The sequence below is a fragment of the Phocoena sinus genome, chromosome 13, assembly GCF_008692025.1.
Source record: "Phocoena sinus isolate mPhoSin1 chromosome 13, mPhoSin1.pri, whole genome shotgun sequence".
Lineage (NCBI taxonomy): Eukaryota > Metazoa > Chordata > Mammalia > Artiodactyla > Phocoenidae > Phocoena > Phocoena sinus.
The window spans coordinates 63,900,887-63,916,928 of NC_045775.1; the positions used below are offsets into that span (position 1 = coordinate 63,900,887).

General features: G+C 40.2%; 1 long non-coding RNA gene across 1 annotated transcript in view; it reads right to left on the bottom strand.

The window, feature by feature from the left end:
* LOC116764087 overlaps positions 1-12,660 on the bottom strand; it is a 36,159-nt gene extending 23,499 nt beyond the window's left edge. Inside the window, exon 1 of the long non-coding RNA XR_004352711.1 lies at positions 12,425-12,660. This is a non-coding gene — a long non-coding RNA (uncharacterized LOC116764087). The remainder of the gene's footprint in view (positions 1-12,424) is intronic.
* Positions 12,661-16,042: the final 3,382 nt, after the last annotated feature.

Genomic DNA, 16,042 nt, shown 5'->3' on the forward strand with positions numbered 1-16,042 from the left:
AAAAAGAGAAATGCTCACTGGAGTGTAGGAAAAGAAGACAATGGAGAGGGTGGTAGAAACCAGATCATGCATGGTCCATGTATGTATAGTAAGTGCTATGGTCTAGTCTTTGTGTTCCCCTCCAAATTCATACGTTGAAATCTTAATTTCCATAGCTGATAGTATTAGTAGGTGGGGCATTCGGGAAATGATTATGGTATTATAAAGGAGACCCCACAGAGCTCCCTAAGCTCTTCTGCCATGTGTGGATACAATGAGATGTCTGTCATTCAGAAGAGGGTGCTCATCTGACCATATTGGCACCCTATTCTTGAACTTGCAGCCTCCGGAACCGTGAGGAAAAAAAATTCCTGTTGTTTATGAGCTACCCAACCTGCAGTATAATCTTACAGCAGCCCAAAAGGACAAAGAGAGTTTGGATGTGAGATTTTACTGCGAAAAAGATGGGAATCCGTTGAAGGATTTTACCTGGTAACTTAGAAGAGAGAAAAGTTTCATAACACAATCAGGTATTTTTATAAGAAAAATTTGTTTCTTTTTCAGAAAGATCACTCTGGAAATACTGTGACTAGATTTTTGGAGAAGTGTGATGGCAGGCCCGGATATAGAAAGATGAGTTAGTAGTCCATTAATATAAGTCAAACAAGAAAGTGGATATAAAAATGTGAATTTGTGGCTGAGAGTTCTTTTCTCTTCCTACTTGAAAAATGTTATGTCAATGCTTCTGACTCCATAATTTTAGACAAGAAATATGCTGTCATTGGAATTGGTTTCTCAATAAGTGATGCATCGTTTCTGCCTGTCCACATTCGAGATTTGTTTTGTCTCTACTTTACAGAAGTTTAATTATGATGCGTCTTGACAAGGATACCTTTGTGTTTTTCCTCTCTGGATTTGCTCGGATTCTTGAATGTGTACTTATGTCTTCTAAAAAATTGGGAACATTTTAGTCATTATTTCTCTGAATACTTTGTCAGTCGTACATGCTCTCTTTTTTCATTCTGGAACTTTGATGATATGAATGTTAGTGCTTGTGTTACTGTTTACAGGTTCTTGAGATCCTGTTCTTTCTCCCATCTCTACCCCTCAGCCTATTTTTCTCTGTACATTTGGTACACTGTATTGATCTCTTCTAAGTTCATGATTCTGTGCTTTGTAATCTCCACTCTACTCTTGAGCAAAGATTTTTGATTGTTGTATTTTTCAGTTCTACTGTTCTAATTTTTTTTATTCTTATAAGTTCTAGTTCTTTGTTTACATTTTCTATTTTTCCCATTTCCGTCAAGGAACACATAATTGCTAATTGAAGCATTTATGTGACAGCTTATTTAAAACCCCTGTCTGATCATTTCAATAGATGTTTTATCTCAGTGCTGGTGTAGATTTATTGTCTTTTCTCATTTATTCTGACATCTCCTGGTTCTTCGTGCCATGAGTATTTTTCAGTCGGATTCTAAACATTGTGAGTTATTATATGACTCTGTATCCCATTTAATTTTATTATTAAGTTGTAGAAGGAAGTCATCCTATTGGAGGTGTAGCATGAGGACTGGGGGGTTACGTCCAGATTTCCATTGGGCCCTACTGTCAATACCCCAGCAAAAGTGGGCACTTACGTTCTCTCACTGCAGACAGATCAAGTAGAAGTTCAGCTATCCTATTGGCCCTTCTGACACCTTCCCCCCCCAAAGTGGGAACACTAATATCATTGTGTTGCCTTTTAGTAGGAGTGGAAGTTCATCTCCCCAGTAGATTTCTTGACACCAGGGGAGGGGAGAAGTGAAGTGTTTGCTGCCCTTCCTCCCACTTCATTCCTTCTTGTTGATGCCGGGTGTGGCTAGAGGGTCAGCTACCTGCTGGCCCCACTGACACCAGGGTAAGAGGAAGAGAACTGCCAACTAGCCCTGCTTGTGCCATCTCATTCTGTCTTACTGCCTCAGGACGGTTATGGGGATTCAGCACCCCATTGGGTCTCACTGACACCATGTGTTGGGGGTTAGTGGGGTGCCTACTCCCTCCAACCTGTAACATCCTATTCTTATCGATGTCAGGGAGAGACGGAGGCTAGGTCCCACCACTGGACCCCACGACTGTGTGAGGGCAGTCCAGTGTTAACTAGCCTGTCAGGCACCACCTTTGAAAGTCTCTTTGCTAATGCAAAGGGGTGGAGGCTCAGCTCACCACTGCACCACACTGAAACAGCCCTGGTGGCGAATCAGAGCGCTGCCTCTTCTGGAGGGCAGTAGTTGGGTGGTGTGGAAGATCAAATCTTAGCTTGGCCCAACTGAAACCACAGGACATAGGGGATGGGTGCAATATTGCACTGGCACTTGGCTCGAGTAGTGTGTATATTATTGCCCAAATGGTTTTCTGTCTTTGGCAACCCCTTTCCTCATACCTTGGCTAGGGGGAACGGGGGTTTTGTGTTTTCTTTTTTGAAGCTTTTTTGTCTGTTGTTCTGTTGGTGGTTATTGATTGGGGGTTCCTGTAATACCCTCTCCAGGATGTATAGGAAGCAACAGGAAACACAGGGGACTCATCACCATGTTATTCCTCAAGTCCCAAAGTCCCTAGTTAAGTCTGCCTTCTCGTTTCCACCTTTCAGTGTCTTCCTATGTTTGTCTGTTGTTATGTTCAGGGTTTTAGTTTTAAGTGGAAGAACCTGGGAGAAATGGGCTACTTCATCTTCTTGGAAGCAGAGGTCTGGAGGCCTATGGATGTTACAAATTACTGCTGACTGTAAATTAAAATTTGATGATATACACCTTGCCCTTTAAGAATTATTCTGCTAGATGATGTGGCTTCCCAAAGTAGCTACAATTTGATTTTCATACTTCTAAAAGTCAAGTGTTTTGCCGGAGTTGAAATTTAAAGATAAGCAAGAGATGAGGCTAAGATGATCTATGCGGTAACAGATTAAAGTTGGAAACATCAATATACATTCACGTTTAGCTGAATATTGCTTCATATTACCTTAATACACATCGTTATGTAGAGAGATACTTATAGATATGTGCATATACATGGGGAAGGTACACACATGTTATCTCTTTGCTCTGTCAGCTGAGAAGATCTAGAAGCAATGACATCCGGGCAGCAATTAGCACACCCCACACCCAGATCCTGCTGTCTACTACTGTTCTCCACTACAAAGACCTAGTTATCCTTGAAGAAATAGCTGATTCTAGGACTGGGGCAGTAAATATACAAGATTTATATACAAGACCATCTTATAGTGTCAGAAAGTAAGGAAGTTCCAAAAAAATATATAGGATGGGGATACCTCCGAGTGGCACACGAGCCACTGAACTGAAAAGAGTTCACAAGGGTCAGGACTAGAGCAATTTGAGGAACAAAGTAACTAACATAGAATTAGATTATAACCCAAAGTATAAACTAAAAATCCATGAGTTCTTCTGATATAAATAAATAACTGGATACATAACTAAATGCGAGAGAATAGATAAATCTCCAGTGCAAAAGAATTCCAAATAGTGTATGTAGTTACTTCATCTTAAGCATAACTCTCTATTCCTTAGTTGTGGGCTGAGCATATTGACTTCCTTCCAAAAACTACAATATGGAGAAGGGAAAACTGTAATTTTACAATAGAGAAACCTGAAAAACACTACCTCAGCCTGGTGATCAAGGTCGACCTCAGCATTCATAATGCATATTGATACTTTGTACACTTGATGTGATCTGACAAAATAACCCTTCTACTCTTGTGGTCTTCCTCCCCAAAACACATAATCCCAATATTATCATGAAACATGCATCAAACAAATTCTAGTAGTGGGCATCCTACACAAACCTAACGACTCAAAATTGCCAAGGTCATGCAAGGAAAATCTGAGAAGCTATCAAACCCAAGAGGAGCCTAAGGAAACATGGCAACTAAATGTGATGTTTTGGATGAAATCCTGTAATAGAAAAAGGACATTAGGTAAAAACTAAGGAACTGGACTAATGTATGGACTATAGTAAACAATAATGTATCAATATTTGTTCACTGATTGTAACAATGTAACATAGAAATATAAGTTGATCGTCACAGAGTGAAATGGGTATAGTGTATATGGAAACACTTTACACTATCTTCTCAATTTTTCTGTAAAATTAAAACACTTCTAAAAAATAAAGTCTATAAAAACGTTGTATTTTCTTGTTTTATGATTATGTGCCTGTATTTCCTAATAAATATGTAAATTTGCTTTGCCTTCCTTGATACTGATATTAAAGAAAATGCTAAGTAACTCTGAAAGAATTTGTAACTCCAATTTAACAAGCAATAATTCTTGGTATAAACTTTTTAGGAGAACCCACTGAATAAATCAAAGCAAATTGTCTTTAAAGGCTGAATGTCCTTTCAATGTTTAATCTTTTATATGATTAATGCATACCACAAGCATGGTTCTGTTTCAAAGGGCAGAAAACATTGATTGTAGGCAAGGTCTAAAATACAGTGAAATATTAATGTATGATGCTATAACAACTTTAATGTATTTTATGTTTTCAAAATGATGAATTGTTATTTCAGTCAATAAAGTATTCACTTTTATACATTTCCTACCCACCTTTTCCCAGAACACCCACAAGAAAATGAGACTATCATCTGATATTAGGTTCATCAATTTAAATTGGAGTTTTCGGTAGCTGTGGTTGCCAACGGTACTGGAATGTGTGATACTTTTACAAATCCTCTCCATGGCAAAATCTGATCTTCACAAGGTAAGACACAGTAGGTGCCTAAAGCCAAATGACATAGAGCTTTGTAGCTAGATTACCAAGCATTTTACTTAGAGGCACAATAGAATGTAGAAAAGGCCATTTCTCCTTCTGTCTTTTTCTGCTCAAAGGTCACTCACCATCTCAGAAGTTTTCCATGAATTCAGACTATATAATGTCACTTAATGTGAATGTAGCTCAACATTCTGTTTTAATACAGCTAATCTCACGTTATTTTATTGGTCCTAAATATGTAAATCATCAGCAAATTTTTGTACTTAACTTTTTTTTTTTTGGATGTGGACCACTTTTTAAAGTCTTTATTGAATTTGTTACAATACTGCTTCTGTTTTATGTTCTGGTTTTTTGGCTGCGAGGCATGTGGGGCCATAGCTCCCCGACTAGGGATTGAACCCACACCCCCCTGCATTGGAAGGCGAAGTCTTAACCACTGGACCGCCACGGAAGTCCCTGTACTTAACTTTTAAAAATAATTAAAATAAGCTATTCAACACATTTTTCCTAAAAAAAAAAAAAAAAAAGCAATTCTTCTTAGGCTGGCCCTGGGCACATACATGACTTTGCCATTTTTTCCATGGATTATTTTCTTATCTCTTCTACTGTGTCACATTTGTTCTACCTTCTCAAAAAGAAGCATTTAAAAATTCATCTACACGTTCATGCATTCATACATTTATTAAATAAATCTACTGAACACCTACATACGGCACAGAAAAGGAGGCAGAAAACTAATCTGGGTTGCACAGAAAGTAATGAACTCAGTTAAAATTTTTGGTGAAAACAGGTGTTACTCAATCTACTGGAAATTACATTTAATTATGGGGACTCACACACTCAAGGAAAATCAAGACCTAAATAATAATAAAGTGATAAAAGCACTAGCCATTTACAGAGTGCCTGCTTTTACCTGACTCTGAAACTCTAAAATCACTACGGATGTTTTGAGGATTGTCTGATATAATTGTAATTTCTATTTTACAGATGAAAATAACAAGGTTCAGAGACATTAGGTTACTTGCCTAAAGTGAAGTGGCCCAGAAACTACAGAACTGGAAATTGAACCTTAGATTTCATAATGCCAAAATCTGTGCTTTTAATCACAATGTGTGTGTGTGTGTGTGTGTGAGAGAGAGAGAGAGAGAGACAGACAGACAGACAGAGAGAGACAGAGAGAGAGAGAGAGAGAGAGACAGAGAGATAGAGAGAGAGAAAGAGAGAGAATGTGTTTAATAGAGAACTTCTGAGAAATGGCAAGAAAACTGCCAGGTACCCATAAAGCAATAATTTAGGAGCTTCTTACCATACAAGTAATTGTTAATCATATGGCTGAACTAAGGATCTCTCACTTTTGAACTAAGAAATCAAAAGCTTCCAGAAGTTGAGTCTAAATTTTACACTTACATAAGGTACTTCATACAGAATGCTAAAGTATACTAACTAAAGAGCTCTGAAAATACTGGAAGCATTCATACTAGTATGATTTCATAATGTCGATAATAGAGGATTTAAGAAATTGGCAGATGCAACTGCAGACTCATTTCTTATCATTTCTGTGAAGGGCAAGATAAATCAATAAAATGAGAAAAATGAAAAAAAGAATGGCTAGCAATTTTAGGTAGTTTGCTTCATCTCCATACTAGGAAAGACTAAGCAAAAAAAAAAATTCTCGAAATTTTGATAGCACCTACAAGTGTATATGGTCTTTTTATACCAAATAACTTGGAATTATGAACTGTCAAATAAGTCTAATCTTCTCTGATGATAAAATTGCTGACTTTATTTGAAACTATGAAATGAAAAATGAGGTAATAATCAGAAATTCTTAAGAAAAGGAGTAGACAAAACAAAATGATAAGAGTTATGTTAAAAAATATTTTGAAACAAACATAAAATCCCCATTACTGGTACAGAGCTTTTAAAACTTTATCTTGGTTTTAAGTTTTAATAAATATTGATATGTTTACATAATTACTGTCATAAGGAAGACCCAATTTTAGGTCAGCTTTCTTCATTCTTTCTTTATTAAGCATTATTTTATTTTGCTCCATCATCTTGTAATTATAATATAGTAACTGTGTCACTTTCTACTAAGTGGATATAATTTCCTAAACTGTTTTCCTATTGTTAACAATTAAAGGTGTTTCCAATGTTTTGTTATTACAAATGACATGACAATGAGCATCTTTATATAATAATTTTCTGGATTATAAATTATTTATCGGCATAAGCTTCCAGAATGAGAATTAATGTGTAAAAAGCTATTAACATTTTTATCTTGCTAGACATTGCCAAATTACTTGTCAAAAGATGGAACCAAATTATATTGCAAAAATCTTTGCCAACAGAAAACATTATATACAATTTTTGATTTTGCTAAATTAATAAGCTGGAAACCTATGTTCCATTTCTTTGAATTCTTTGATAACAGGGTGCTGCTGGAGGCTGCGAGGGCAGCCATGTCCATGAAGGCTCCCCAGAGTTGGAGCGGGGAAGTGGAAAAAGGTAAAAAAAGAATACTAATTGTATTTTCCCTCGATTGTTATCTCTCATTCTTTTCTGCCTCTGTGTAACTTATATCCAGGTAGCTGAAGAAAAATCATGTGGCAGGGAAAATTGGTATTCCAATAAATTAATAATCACCAACTTCAAATGGATTTTCAAGACTGGAAATATTGCTCTGGCTTACAGTAAGTTCTTTCTAATTCTCCTTAAGGACTATATTCTTAGAAGCTTTCCCTACCCTCCTCAAATTTTCCTCCATCCTCTCTACTTCCTTCACTCTGAGCTGGTGAGGCGCTTCCTAACTCATTAGGAACACACAAGTCAGTAAATAGTCCACTGCCAAATCCGTTAATTCAGTAGCATTTGCATTGATCTTTGGATTCCCTTTCACTACAGGAGTTCAAGTTCAAAGGCCACGTGCACTACACATAGCATTTCATTTTCTCTCATCTTCTCAAGGACTTCACAGCACTGCATTTTCTACAACCCATCTACTCCTTATGAATGATCCTTGCCAAAATTCAACCTCATTCTAGACTAGTAACTCCAACTTAAAATGTTAAAAACTATACGTGTAACACGAAAGCCTCCCTCCTCCTCTAATCCCTGCATATCTTCTTTAGCCAATTCATGTCTGAACTTTTCAAAATTGTTATCATCATATATTGTTTCCATTTCCTCACATCCCATTTACTCTATAATTTACATCCATCTGACTTCTCTCACCGTAATCTCTCTGCCCACTGTCCTGAAATTTTACTTATGAAGGTCACCAGCAATCTCCATGTCAGTATAGCCAATGAATAGTTTTTGTCCTATTTCTGGGCTCTTTCCTTCTTTAAAAAAGAAAAAGAGAAACAAAAACCATTTTTTCCCTCTATCCTTTCACACTCTCATCTTCTGTCCTGGTATATTTTACTGGCTTCCTGTGTTTAATCTGATTTCTAATATTCTATGAGTTTCCTTTATCTTCAGTGGAATAAACCACTACATGAAGGATTATTCTCAACAGTTAGTTCTCATAATAACAGTACTAGTAGAAGCAGTCAATACTTCTGTAATGCTTATCATGTGCCAGACACTATTCTAAGACACTGTTTAAATACATATATATAGACAGACAGACAGACACAGACACACACACACATATATGAAGTTTTCCTCCTCACAGGCGTATGAAATAAGCCGATTATTATACCCATGTTACAAATGAGAAAACTGAGGCAATGAGAGGCCAAGGTCACATGATCAGTACTTGGTGAAGCCCCGCCTGAGTTAATGCTGGAACTTTAGAGGAGACAAGTTAAATAATGTCTCACAGATTGGCCTTAAAAGTGAGCAACATTTAATTAATGACTTGTGAAAGTATCTGAAAAAAAGGGGACATTTTCAATTGAATGGGATCTACTAAGTCATGTATCAGTAACTAAGAATGACTCTTATTGAAGGAAATTATTTTTCATTATTCTTTTGAAAGAAGAATATTCTTGTGTTAGTGTTTCACAGTTTTTTTTTCATTCACATATTTATTCTTTATTAGACACACATTTCCTACACACCTATGTGCCAGTGCCTGCTGCAAGCCTTGGAAGCAAAAACTTACAAAGTCCCTGCTCTTAAGCAAATGTCCAGTGGTGGAGGAAGACAGAGTAAACATGTAAATAAACGTTGTACAGTGACAGAAATACGACTGGACAAAGGGATGGAGAGGCACTGAGGAGGCAGGTCTCTTTGGTCAAGATAGTAGTGGTGGCATTTGAACCGAGACCTTAACGATAAGAGGGAAATTGGTCTGGGTAGATGGATTAGCCAATCTAAAGCTGGGAGAGCAAGAAGTAGAGCTTGTTGCATCTGAGGGACTGAAAAGGACAACTGTGCCTCAAACCCCATGAAGGTCAGGGAAAGATGTAGTAAGCGACCAGAGCACATGGTCTCTGTGAGCCTGGCTAAGTAGTTGAAAATTTAATCTCTTTACAATAGATAGCCTTTAGAGGTTAGAAGCAGTGCAATAATAGCGTCTGATTTGTGCTTTTTAAAAGACTACTTTGACTGTTGAATGTCCTACAAAAGCAAAATACTTGTGTCTCTATGAAGCGCAGATAGTAAATTTTAAAAAGCCCAATGAGCTCATAAGCAGTTGGTTTACCAACTGTAATCATTTATCTTAACTAGACTTCATTAATAGAAGCTTGGTGACCTTGGGGTCCTGGGACATAGTAGATTAGGGCAACCCAGCTATTTTCAAATAGTGTGATTTGAAAAATTCTTGAAATTGTTGGGGTTCAGGAAGATTATTTTATTGCTGGGGCTGGATGGGAAGTTTAGAATAAGAAAAGAAAGTATGATGGCTGGCTTCCATCTATTCTCCCTTTCTCTGGGAGAAGTGATGGTGGGGTGACTACTTTGTTGTTGACCCAATGCTTAAATTTCAGAGCTGGTTCAATCCAGTAACTATTTGCTGAACAACTATTATGTGTTAGGCACCCAGCTGGAACTGGGAATATAAAGAGAATAATTAATAATAAAAGCAGGTATTACTAACAAGAGACGGCCCGGGCACTGTGCTAATGCTTAACATGCACCATCTCAAGTTACATTAATTTACACACTAACCATATGAGGTAGATGCATTTATTATACCATTTTCTGGGTGAGAAATCTAATCCCTTTAAGGGGCTTCAGTTACTTCTCCAAGGTTACACAGCTAGTTAGGGGCATAGGCAGTATTTGGACTCAGGTCTGGTATCAGCACCAATTCTCTTAGCCATTATGCTCTCTAAGGACCTTACTTGAGAAGTTCAGATTATACATGTATGCGTACAACCAACCCTAAGACCATCTGGCAAAACTGGCTGCTTGAGAAGTCCTGGATTTATGTAAGATGCTCTTGGAATGGAGAAGATCGTGAAGGAGGGTCCCCAAAACACACTCTCTATATACTAAGGGGCAACAGAAGAGAGAAAGAATTAGCCTACAGCAGTATGATATTGAGGACCAAGAAACAGTGTTTCTCTCTTTTGTGAACAGTTATTAAATTATTTCTACTTCAGAATATCAGAAAGAAATCACAGGACTATGGACAGTTTCCTGAGCCACCATATCTATCTTAGCATGAATCCTGGCAGATGTAGAGCTCATAGTATGACCCTGGCACCTAAGTGTAATTAAGTAAGCTTTCATTTTTCTTCAGCCTTAAAGCAAAGCAGCTTTCTGATAGGTATAATTTAGGAAAGTCTTCCAAGAAAATTGTTAAAGTCCACTTTAACTATCTCAGAGAAAAGCAATTTTGCAAAAGATCTATCAGCAAAAGCAAGGCCAAACACACCAATTATTTAGTGAGACTTGTATTGTTATATCATTGCTCGTGTTGTTCCTTTATGCATTTACCTGCAAGAAGGCTTTTCATGTTCAACAATTCTCAAAGAGATAAAGACCCACACTGATGTGCCAGAAAGAGCTTTGCCCTGGAATTAGATCAGTTTAGGTTTGGCTACTTACTAGAACTAGGTAACATTCTTCATCTTTCTGAGCCTGTCTCCTATCTGCAAATAAGGATAACACTATCTATTACAGAGGGATGTGGTTAAATTAAATGACACATGTAAGTGAAATATATCCTTCCAGACTGAGAACATACCTAGTAAATGTTAAGTGATCTGCAAATATTCAGCTTTCTTGAAATGGATGAAACCTGTTATCATGCTTTTAACCAATGGTCTAAATATCAAGACAATATTTAGTTCAAAGTTATATCTGTTCTTTCACTGTCCATCTGCATTTTAACATATTCTAACATATTCTCCTTGATAAACTGTGTCAATATTAGTAACATTTGGCATTTCAGCTATTACTGTTCATATGCTTAAAATATTTCAATGTGATATAAGTCGTTACTCAAAGGGATGCCTAGCTGGCTTTGTCAAAGATTTATTTTAAGTAAAAATACAAGACTCATTTTCACCAAGTTTTATTGAACAGTGTATTCATTAACTGTATGAACTTTCTGGCCAGCCCAATACAGTAGCCAAGACATGGAAACAACCTCAGTGTTTTTTTGTGGATGAATGGATGAAGAAAATGGGGGTGCATACAACCTACTATTATTCAGCCATGATAAAGAAGGAAATCTGGCTATTTGTGACCACATGGGTGGGTTTGGGGGGCATTCTGCTAAATGAAATGTCAGAGAGAGAAAGATAAATACTTTATGATCTCATATGTGAAATCTAAAATACTGAACTCACGATAGAAAGAATGGAATGACAGTTGCCAGAGCTGGGGGTTGGAGGTGAGGAAAATGAGGGAAGACGATCAAAAGGTAAAAACTTCTAGTTATAAGACAAGTGAGTAATGGTGATGCAATGTACAGCTCGGTCACTACAGTTAACAATACCGTATTTTATGTTTGAAAGTTGCTAAGAGAGTAGATCTTGAAAGTTCTCATCACAAAGATAACATTTGTAATTATGTGAATTAAGGTTAACTAAACTTAGTGTGGTGATCATTTCACACACTATATATATATATCAATCATCACATTGTACACCTTGGACAGATACAATATTATATATCAATTAAATTAAATTTCCGTCTGGCCTGTCATTTTCCAAAGGCCACTCAAGATCAGGGGACAGAACGCCTCCTTTCCAAGTGTCCTGCCAGCCCACCCACTCAAGATCAGAGGGACAAAATGCCTAACTAAAACAAAACAAAACAGAAACACAAAAAAACTGGAGAGAGGGAGGAAAGGGTGCCCTGAAAAATAAAAAAAAAATTTAAAAAACTAAGCACGTGGACAGCGCTAAGAATAAACTACCAGGAAAAAGAAACCCTACGTGTCAGATCCTAAAGTACAGAAGGGCAAGCCCGCCGACATTCCAGGCCCGGGGGGACCGGGGTCCCCAGCCCTGCAGAGCCAACCGCAGACCGGCTCGGGCGCCCCTCGGAAGCGCGGGGTCCCCGCGGCCAAGTCGGCGCCCCCGGCCGGCGCCGGCTCCCCTCTGCCCACCCTGCGCGCGGGGGCTGGAAACTGCCGCGGAGAACCACGGCGGGGCGGGAAGGGGGGCTCCAAAGAGGGTCTGGCGACTCGAGTCGCTCCGTTTCTCGGTGGGCTCAGCGCGCGCCGCGGGGAAGAGGGGCGGGGGTCCGGGAGGAGGGCACGGGCGGCACTTACGTAGACCGGCAGCGGCCACGGGTAGACGGCGGGCTCGGTCCCCAAGAGCGACTCCAGCCTCAGCTCCAGCTTCTCCCCCACGTCTTCGCGCGCACGCGCGCGCGGCCCCCGCAACGCGCTAGTCTGGCGGTTGGGGGAGGGGCGCGGCGCCGCCGGCGGGGGCGGGGCAGACGGGCAGGCGGGAGGCTGAGGGGAGGGGCCCTGACCTGGGCCTCAGCTGCAGCCGCCGCGCTCCCGTCCGGCCCCCGGCTCCCTCTTTGTGGTCACAGGCCCGGGGCCTCCAGCGCTGCCGCCAACTCTGGCCGGGGCGAGGCGAGAACAACCAGCCGGGGACCCGGATGACACACTCGCTGCGCGCGCGGCCCACCCCATGGACTCGCAGGCTCTCACGCGCGCACGCACGTACGCCTGTCTTCGGCTGCTCCCGGCCACCCACACCGGCCCGAAGTGGAGACCCGGGGAGAACATTACTCTGTCTATAGGTGCTTAAAGGGAAACTCTACATTCTTGTCCAAAGCAAGGAAAGTTCTTTTTAAGAGCAAAAGTTTTGGAGTTGGAATGACTTGAGTTCGACTCCTACCTTTACGTTTTGGGTAATTGTTGCAGTTTCCCTGAACCCTAGTCCCTCATCTGACTTTGGAAATAAACATAACATAAACGAATAGCTCATTAAGGAACTGATGTCTTCTCTCTCCCATCCTGAACATATGTATATGTGTAGCTGATTCACTTTGTTATAAAGCAGAAACTAACACACCATTGTAAAGCAATTATACCCCAATAAAGATGTTTAAAAAAAAAAAAAAAGATCAAAAAAAAAAAAAAAAAGAATTGTTTCACTCAACACTGATTCTCCTTTGATTTGCTCTAACACAGAGACAAGAAAGCTAAGTATTCAATTTTCCGAGCTGCAATCCAGCTAGCGGTGGAGATATGACACAGTTCTGACCAATGGTATGTAAATTTAGTCTGATGGGAAGGGCTTCCATTAGGTAGAAGACCTGTGGTCCTCCTACCTTCCTGATTGGGAAGCAGGCATGATGGCTGAAGGTGCAACACATCTCCTGCCATCATGAGGATGAGAGTCATGTAATAAGGATGGTGGGACCAGAGGATAGAAAAAGCCTGGTCCCCAACAATACCGTAGAATGGTTATTAAATGATACCGGACAGGCAGAAAGTTTCATTCAGAAAAAAACTTTTATTATCCTTCAGGAGAGATTAGTTTTCTTCCTATTACCATAACACAGAACCCATGTCATATAAACAAATCATCTGGTTTTGCTATGCTAAGAGAGAATGTGCCTCCTCATTGCCTAGAGTTACATTTCACAGTGACTGAATGCTGGAAATATTGTGTGGCTCAACCTTAAATATCTGACAGAAGGAGGACTCAAACCCAAGTCTTTCTGATTCTGGGGCCCATGTTATTTATCACTGCACTCACATGTTGCCCCGCTCCGGGTACTCAGCAAACTCTTAAAGAAAAGTTGCTGATTGATGATGAATTAAATAATTTCTCTCTGTTTTTACATTAAAGAGTCTCTTCTTTCAGCACAATCTAATACTGACACTGAAACCAAAGGTTTCCATTAGCGGATTCTTCTCTCTGTAGAAGTGAGAGCTGAGCTGGGAGACAGCTGAAATAAATTTCGCGTGGCGTTGGCCTTGAATGTACTGATGAAAGGCACGACCCGGAGTTCTTTGGCTGGGCCCCGCAGGATAGCACACTTGTGGCCTTAGAGGCATGGGACTGGGGAACCACTCAGAGAAAACTGTCAAGTGCACACACAGCAAGAATGAGCCTCCACCTCAGATGGCCTTGCTTGGCTCCGTAATCGTAGCCCTTTTAAGGGATCATAGCAGAGATGGCAAATTTCACATTAATCCACTTTTTAAGAATAGAAGATATGTTGTTCGGTATTAGCCAATAAGCTGTCGTGACTCAAAATGGGTCACAGACATTGCCTTTTGCCCAGATTGAAGGCCAAAAACATACTGGGCATTGTGTTCAAAATGGGAGTAAAGTAGTCTAAGTCCAGACAGCTTACATCCTTGATTCTATGGCTTAGTCAAGCATTGTGTTCATTGGAAATAGAATCTAGATTTCCTCCTACTTATCCAAATCCTGAAGTATTTGTTTCAGACACAAAATGCTTGAGACAGTTATATATTTCCCTCTGAATGCTCTGTTGCTTCTTTCTAATAACATAATGAAAAAGCCTCAGTTAGACACTAATGATAGTAAATTTTTAGTCAGGAAAATAGTATACGCTCATAGTTGAATTTTCAAATAGTATCAAAAGGTCAAGAGGAGCGTCCACTCTGTGCCTGCTGCTGGACCAGGACTTTTATCCGTTTGTGATGTTTTCTCATGGATGAAACAAACTCATCCCATTGTAGGAGACGGGCTGGAGAGTGTGAGATGGAAGGTCTTTCTCTACCTCCAGGGACCTGGGAGACTAAGGAAGTCGTGAGAAAGAATGGTTCTGTCACAGGGTGATGCTGTGTCAGAAATGCTTTCCAACTCAGCCATGCTGGATGGGAAGTCTGTTTTGGGAAAGTGGCTAAGAGTGTGTGTCACTAAACTTACATATCATTGGTCAGAACTGTGTCACATCACCACTGCTAGCTAGATTGCAGCGAGGAAAATTGAATACTTAGTGTTCTTGTCTCTATGCTGGAGTAAAGCAAAGGAGAATCAGTGCTGACTGAACCAATTCTTGGTTAAGGCAGGGATAGGGGAGAGAAGACATCAGTTATAACCTAAACATCGGCCAGGTAGCCTAAACATTAGTAATATGAAAACTGACCCAAGAGATGGGATAGGCAAATGAAGATTCCATAGCAACATATGCCTCCAGGGGAGACAGGTCCCTCCTGTATCATCCACAGAGGTTCTTTCTGCACCCATGCTGCGCGCCTGCTGACCACAGCAGCTGCACTGAGCCGGGCCCCATCTTGGCCTTGTGGGTTTGGTGGTCGGGGCATGTGGCAGTACAGTGGGATGCTTTGGTAATGAATTAGCCAAGGGGGGCAGGCGACTTTTACTCTGAAACAGTGGCAGCTGCAGCCTCACTGAAAGTATGCAGCCACCTGTGGGACTGAGCAGCTTTTCTCTCTGTAAAACGAGGGCTAAATATTTGAACTGGGGAAAGCCCTGGGAGGAGTGGTAACCTGAAAGAGGCCAGAAGAAACTTCTTAAGATGATAAGGTGAGGGGGCTGGGGGTGGTTAGAGAGGTTTAATTTAATTCAAATAGCTGGGTTTGAAGTTATTTTATACCCTACCTGGGTAAAGAAGGAAGACACCCATCACTGCCTTTAATCCTCAAAATATTCACTGAGGTCTGTATTATTATCTACATTTTGTGGATGAAGAAATTGAAGCTGAAAAAGATGAAGGGGGCTCGGCCAAGGTCACGTGGCTGGCCGGTAGGTGGACACCAGTTTGGCCCGTAAGATGCGTTTTTACCACAAGCCATGGCATCTCAAGACTGAGACATGCTACATGCTAGCCTGAACGTGCTAGTTTAGGGGCTAAGTGCCCAATTTTACCAGCATGAATATCCATTCCTCTGGGCCATCTGATAGCCAGGAGGAGCACATAGCTTGGCAAG